The sequence below is a fragment of the Ovis aries genome, chromosome 1 (assembly GCF_016772045.2).
Source record: "Ovis aries strain OAR_USU_Benz2616 breed Rambouillet chromosome 1, ARS-UI_Ramb_v3.0, whole genome shotgun sequence".
Taxonomy (NCBI): Eukaryota; Metazoa; Chordata; class Mammalia; order Artiodactyla; family Bovidae; genus Ovis; species Ovis aries.
The window spans coordinates 271,773,764-271,781,411 of record NC_056054.1 but is presented as its reverse complement, the minus strand read 5'-3'; the positions used below and the strand labels follow the sequence as shown (position 1 = coordinate 271,781,411).

The following is a 7,648-nucleotide window of genomic DNA, read 5'->3' as shown; positions in this document are numbered from 1 at the left end:
ATGGCATCACTGACTCAATGGGCATGAGTTTGAGCAAACTCTGGGGGATTGTGAAGGACAAGGAGGCCTGGTGTGCTATAGTCCATGGGGTCGCAAAGAGTCAGACACGACTGAGTGACTGAAAAAAATTCATTCATATTCTTCCACCTGTGTTTCCTTTACTGACCATTCACCTTGCAGTCGCTGGGTCATGTCTGGCAGGAGTTATTCTACTGATACATGTTAGGGTCAAGGAACAGGTGAGGACTTCCTGGTGTTCCAGTGGTTAAGAGTCCACCTGCCAATGGAGTGGGCGTGGGTTCCATCACTGGTCTTGGAAGATTCCATATCCTGTGGAGCAAGTAAGCCCATGTGCCTCAACTACTGAGCATGCGCTCTGCGACAGAAGCCACTGCAATGAGAAGTCCCTGAACTGAAGCTAGGGTAGCCCCTGCTCTCTGCAACGAGAAAAAGCCTGCAAAGAGCACTGAAGACTCAGCACAGCCAAAAATAAATGGAAGATAATTTTAAAAAGGAACAAATGAAATTAAATTTTAAAGCACCCCCATCTCCCTTCACCTCACACAGCAGTTAGGCACACGATGTGTACACCATGCAGTTGCCCTCTACTCATGCCCGTCTGCTGGCAGAGGTTCCCAGAATCCAGGCCAACCTGGGGTGATTCAGCACCCTAGCAGCACCACTGGACCCCCCCAGGCTGGTCCCGCACTACTCGAGAGCAGGTAGTTTGCTTCTATACTTCTCTTTAAGATTCCTCAAAACAGCCAGCATGCGACTATGGAAGGTCAAAAACTGCCCCTAATGTCCTGTGTTAATTTCATCTGCTTCTGGCAGCCTCATTCAGTTCAGCTCAGTCGCTCAGTTGTGTTCGACTCTTTGTGACCTCATGGACTGCAGCAGACCAGGCCTCCCTGTCCGTTGCCAACTCCCAGAGTTTACCCAAACTCATGTCCATCGAGTCGGTGATGCTGTCCAGCCATCTCATCCTCTGTCGTCCCCTTCTCCTCCTGCCCTCAATCTTTCCCAGCATCAGGGTCTTTTCAAATGAGTCAGCTGTTTGCATCAGGTGGCCAAAGTATTGGAGTTTTAGCTTCAACATCAGTCCTTCCAATGAACACCCAGGACTGATCTCCTTTAGGATGGGCTGGTTGGATCTCCTTGCAGTCCAAGGGACTCTCAAGAGTCTTCTCCAACACCACAGTTCAAAAGCATCAATTCTTCGGTGCTCAGCTTTCTTTATAGTCCAACTCTCACATCCATACATGACTCCTGGAAAAACCATAGCCTTGACTAGATGGACCTTTGTTGCCAAAGTAATGTCTCTGCTTTCTCATACGCTGTCTAGGTTGGTCACAACTTTCCTTACAAGGAGTAAGCGTCATGGCTGCAGTCACCATCTGCAGTGATTTTGGGGTCCCAAAAATTGGTCCCTTGTGATTGATCCTTGTGGGCAGGAAGGCAGGACAACTAGATAGAGCAAGCCCGTGATCTTATCCTTTGATGGGCCGGTCTCCCTGGGGTCCAGTCCCAGCTCAGCCTTTCATTAGCTGTCCAGCTGCGGCCCTGGTAAGCTACATAAACTGTCTGGGCCTCAGTTTCCTTCTCCGTCATTTGCATAATAGCTGTGCTTTTCTCCTAGGGCTGCTGGATGATTAAGTGAGTTAAAGTTTCTTAAACTCTTAGAACAATGCCTGGCATGTACAGGTTATGACAAATAAGCCAGAGCTCCCTTGACCCTGCAAGGGTTGATCTCACCATCCCCTTCAGCCACCTCTAATGACCACCCAGTTCTACACTCTAAGCAGGATCTTGACTCATAGCAAGGAATAAGATCAAGACCAATGCCGTCCATAGGTGCGCATGGTTTCACTGTAATTCTCTGGCCTTTGGTGGCAGGATATCAAGGAATAAACACTGAATTTTAAAATTGGAAAAAAAAAGAGAGGTAATAAGTGAGACCAACTTCTGTTTTTATAAGGAATCTAAAGCCTACGGAGGATCAATTCTTGCTGTTGGTCATAAGACTATTTACTGGTGGACCTGGGGCCCCATTCCAGGCCAGCTGCCCCCGATGACTCCCTGACGCAGTCATATTTCCTTATAAGGCAGTGCTCTCAGAGTATATGAGCCACCTTCAAAATCCACTGTGATATTAAGCTGCATGATGACAGGCTTTAGGCAAGTCTGAACAACAAAAATAGTAAGAGGGACCCGTTGTATTCTGAAGAATTGATAATCCCCAAATAAATGTGTCTGCAGTGTGAGTCAGATCTGAGGAGATATAGGATTTCAGAGGTGTGTGTGTGTTCTGAATCACAAAATGATTCCCACAGTACACACTGGACTGAATGATGCTTTGAGCACCAGCCTATTTGTCTTGCAAACTGGACACTGAGCTGCTAGTCTTCACACAAACGAAGAGTTAGTCACTGCTACACCAGCCAGTCCAGCCAGTGATTAAGGAAGGCTAATTTACGTTGCCGCTTTTGGTGACAACATAAAACCTGGATTAGCATTATAAAGCCCAGGAATGTGACAAAAGCAACACGTGAATAATCATTAAAACTGGGTATTTATGTTATGTCCATTTGAAACTGCTCCCCTCAGGCTGGGACTTGAACCCAGTCAAAACCCAGATTAGGATTTGAACCCCTTCAGTTGAGATCACACACCTGGTCCCAGGACTTAATGAGGCTCAGGTTCTTTTTAATGTTCTTCAGGTTCTTTATGCACAGAAGGAATTCCGTGAAAGCCAAAGTGATAGATAAGAAGTGAATTTATTGAGAGAGATACGCATTCCATAGACAGAATTCGGTCCATCTAAAAGGCAGAAATAGCCCCCGGAGAAACACATTCCACAGGCAGAGTGTGGGCCATCTCAGAAGGCCAGAGGCTCTGAGATATGGGGTGGTTAGTTTTATAGGTTGGGAAATTTCATAGGCTAATGAGCGGGAGGATTGTTCCAACTACTCTAGAGAAGGAATGGAGATTTCCAGGAATTGGGCCACCGCCCACTTTTTGGCCTTTTATGATCAGCCTTGGAACTGTCAGGGCACCTGTGGGTGTGTCATTTAGCTTATGGTAATGCATTATCGTCCCTGGTGGCTCAGATGGTAAAGAATCTCCTATAATGCAGGAGAGTTGGGTTCAATCCCTGGGTTGGGAAGATCCTCTGGAGAAGGAAATGGCAACCCACTCCAGTATTCTTGCTTGGCAAATCCCATGGACAGAGGAGCCAGGTGGTCTACAGTCCATGGGGTCGCAAAGTGTCAGACACGACTTGGTGACTAAACAGCAGCTGTGTATTGCAATGAGCGTATACTAAGGCTCAGGGTCCACTGGAAGTTGAGTCTTCTGCCATCTTGGACCTAGATGATTCTAACCAGTGTATGCCATATCCTCAACTGGTATCTCATTCTTTCAAAGGTTGTGCCCTGCCTCCCTCTTGTTTCACGTTCTTTTGAGGAATGGCTTTGCAATTGCTGCAAGACGTTTTCCCTTGTTTCTTTACTCTTATGAATTCCAGCGTCTGTGTCTATTTCAGACCCAAGGAGTTGTTAGTGTCTCTGGTTTATAGTCATTATGAAAATCACCTCTTCTCATTACAGCCAATGCTGGCTTTACCTCTAAATGCCAGACTTGTCACCTCAAACTTGCCTCTTTATTCTGGTTGAGGATGAAGAGGAGAGACCACCCACCACTCTCAGCTGTCAAGGGGAAGAACCCCAGGACTCATCTTCTGGAAGGTTCTCACAGAACTCTACAGGAGGTGCCCCAGCTCTCTGAGCAAAGAAACAGTCCTATATTTGCCCCCTTATTAAAACAAAGCAGAGATGACTCACAGGGACACAACCCTTCCCCACCTCCACACCTGGAAAAAGGGACAATGAGGGGACCAGGTCCCAGTTGCCATCATGAAATTCTTAATACTTTAAAAGTTTACATTTTTTAAAAAATTACATTTTCATTGATTTATTTATTATTTTTTTGTCATGACCCGAGAATTGTGGGATCTTAGTTCTCCCACCAGGGATTGAACCATGGTCTCATATGTGAAAGTGCAAAGTCCTAACCACTGGACTTCCAGGGAATTCCCTTAATAACAATTATATATATATATATATATATATATATATATATATATAAAAGAGGCTCTTTCCCATTTTGCAGCTGCTGCTGCTAAGTTGCTTCAGTCATGTCCAACTCTGTGCGACTCCATAGATGGCAGCCCACCAGGCTCCCCTGTCCCTGGGATTCTCCAGGCAAGAACACTGGAGTGGGTTGCCATTTCCTTCTCCAATGCATGAAAGTGAAAAGTGAAAATGAAGTCCCTCAGTCACGTCTGACTCTTAGCAACCCCATGGACTGCAGCCTACCAAGCTCCTCCGTCCATGGGATTTCCCAGGCAAGAGTACTGGAGTGGGGTGCCATTGCCTTCTCCCTCCATTTTGCAGAAAGCTCTGCAAATTATGTAGTCAGTCCCTGGTGAGACATTTCTCCCATGACTTTCCCCACGTGCAGGGAGCCAGAGGGCACTTCTATCATACAGAACACACAGCAGGCAGGTGGCCATCAGCCCCCTGCTCCCAAGGCAACAGGTCAGAGCCTCTGTGTCAGTCTGACTTGGTCTTTTCAAGCTATATACTACAGAAACTCACCTAAACACATGTATTGTGATATAATCCACATACTGCAAAATTGACCCATGTAAAGTATATGGTTCAGTGGTTTTAGGAATATTCACAAATCTGTGCAGCCATCACCCCAGTCATGTTTAGGACATTTTTATCACCTCAGAAAGAAGCTCTGTTCCCATTAGCCGCCACCCCGTCAGCCCTTCTCCCCCCTGCTAGCCCTGTGTAATCGTGGATCTGCCTTCTGCCTGCCTGCTCTATGCTTTCCCATAAACAGCAGTGTACCATTTTTGTTTTGTTGATCAGTCGTTCCGTCACTCTGACCCCCATGGACTGCAGCACACAAAGCTTCTCTGTCCTTAGCTATCTCCCAGAGCTTGCTCAAAACTCACGTCCATTGAGTCAGTGATGCCATCCAACCATCTCATCCTCTGTTGTCCCCTTCTCCTCCTGCCCTCAATCTTTCCCAGGATCAGGGTCTTTACTAATGAGTCGGCTCTTCCCATCAGGTGGCCAAAGTACTGGAGCTTCAGCTTCAGCATCAGTCCTTCCAATGAATATTCAGAGTTGATTTCCTTTAGGATTGACTAGTTTGATCTCCTTGCAGTCCAAGGGACTCTCAAGAGGCTTCCCCAACACCACAGTTTGAAAGGATCAATTCTTCACCACTCCACTTTCTTTATGGTCCAACTCTCACATCCGTCCATGACAACTGGAAAAACCATAACTTTGACTAGATGGACCTTTGTCAGCAAAGCGATGACCTCTGCTTTTTATTTTTTATTTTTTTCGTTTTCTTTTTTTTTTCTTTTTAAATTTTAAAATCTTTAATTCTTACATGCATTCCCAAACATGAACCCCCCTCCCACCTCCCTCCCCATAACCTCTGCTTTTTAATACACTGTCTGGGTTTGTCATAATAGCTTTCCTTCCAAGGAGCAAGCGTCTTTTGTGACTGGCTTCTTTCACTCAGCCTGCTCTTCTCAAGGATCATCCAGGTTGTAACCTGTGTCAGCATTTCGTTTTTCTTTATGACCAATATATATTTTATTATATCTAATTGTTTGGTTTCTGTTGGCAGCTATCTGTGAAACGTCTAGCCCGTGATTGAGGCTTATAGCATCTTTAACGCCTAGAGAGGGCTGACCGCTGATGCTCTTTTCCTGGACCAACCTGGGCAGCAGAGGAAGACGCAAAGCCAGTTGTGTAGGAGGTGCCCCGGGCTGTGCCAGACGGTCCGTCACAGGGCTGCATTCAGGCCTCCTTTGTTCTCCCATGGTGGCTGTCCCAGAGGTGGGCCACCCTAGGAACAGCTGGGTCTCCCTTGTTGGGAAGAGGGGAGGAGATCAAGGAAGCCCTTCCCTCTCTGAGCTGAACACACTCGATAACGAGGGAGAAGAATACTTGAGGAAATTAGCTGGTTGTCTCTTGTTCCTTTATTTTCACCCTAACTTTGGTGTTTATGTAGAAAAACGAGTGAACTACTTCCCTGAAAGAACCACCTGATCTGGTTTAATTAGAAAAAAAATTGACATTTTACTCGTTCATTCACTCACTCCATCCTTCCTTCATTTCAGTTTTATTGAGGTACAATTGGCATAATTTGACATTTTATTTTGACAGGGAAGTGGGATTTAGTGGTAAGCGAGAGTGAGCAGGGAAAAGTACCAAGGCTGTCATGAGTGCAGGCCCACCATTGGTCCAGGGGGCCATAATTAGGGATGTATTTGACCCCTCGTATCTTCCCTGGTAGCTCAGATGGTAAAGCGTCTGCCTATAATGGGCGTAGACCTGGGTTCAATCCCTGGTTTGGGAAGATCCCCTGCAGAAGGAAATGGCAACCCACTCCTGTACTCTTGCCTAGAAAACCCCATGGACGGAGGAGCCTGGCATGCTACAGTCCACGGGGTTGCAAAGAGTCGGACACGACTGAGTGACGTCACCTTTCACTTTGGCCCCTCAGCCATCCGGGATGAGCGGCTTTTCAGCCACCGTGTTTCAGATTCATCCACGTTAAACGTAGCAAATCCCCGTTTCTTGGAGATGTGGACCTTCTGTCGGCCAGGGAACTTGAACTTGGCCTTGCAGAGGGCCTCAGTCGGATGCTCCTTGTTCTGCAACTTGGTGTGGATGGACTTTATGACTTGGCCAGTGTGGACCCTGGCCATTGTGCCCTAGGCCTTTCCAAAGGCACTGCACATACCAGTCTGCAGCCTAGACTGAGGGCAGCGGGCCAGTCACGAATGTCCCCTGGAAAGGGCTGTTTCCAAGGTCCCTTAGGGCAGCCCACTCAGGCAACAGGCTGCATATACTACCTGACATTTGCAGTCACTGCACACCAAGCCCCCATGGGGAATGGAGCCTAGTTGGCTTAATTGGCTGCAAATATAATTTGACATTTTAAAAATGATTTGTCAGTGTGACTTGCACATTTGAATACTTATTTCTAAAGGCTTCTAAACACTGTATTTGTTCTCAAAACAGCATCCAGAGGGATCCTGTTAAAACATCTGTCAGACCTCTCCTCAGCTGAAGCCCTCCAGTGGCCCAGGGTGACTCAGAGGAAGAGCTTGAGGCCCCTCAGTTTCCCCTCCCCGCTCTGAGGCCTCCATCTCTCAGATCTCTCCTCTTGCCCCAGTCCTGCTGGTCCTCAGGGCACCAGCTGGCCTCCCCCAAACACCAGACAGGATCCTCCCTCTCCTGGGAAACCTCTTCCCACGTCTAAAATTTAATCCATTTTTCATCTAACACAGCCTGACTTTTTTTTTTTTTCCCTAAAGCCCTTGTCATTATGTAATTTTCCTTTGACATTTTCCTTTTTTACCCTGTTCACTCTCCCTGAACATTCATTGGAAGGACTGATGCTGAAGCTGAAGCTCCAATACTTTGGCCACCTGATGCAAAGAGCCGACTCATTGGAAAAGACCCTGATGCTGGAAAAGATTGAGGGCAGGAGGAGAAGGGGACAACAGAGGATGAGATGGTTGGATGGCATCATCGACTCAAAGGACATG

The 7,648-nt window shown here is 46.9% G+C and overlaps 1 pseudogene; it reads right to left on the bottom strand.

Moving 5' to 3' along the window:
- Positions 1-6,892: 6,892 nt before the first annotated feature.
- Positions 6,893-7,019, bottom strand: LOC114111268 (small nucleolar RNA SNORA70; annotated as a pseudogene).
- Positions 7,020-7,648: the final 629 nt, after the last annotated feature.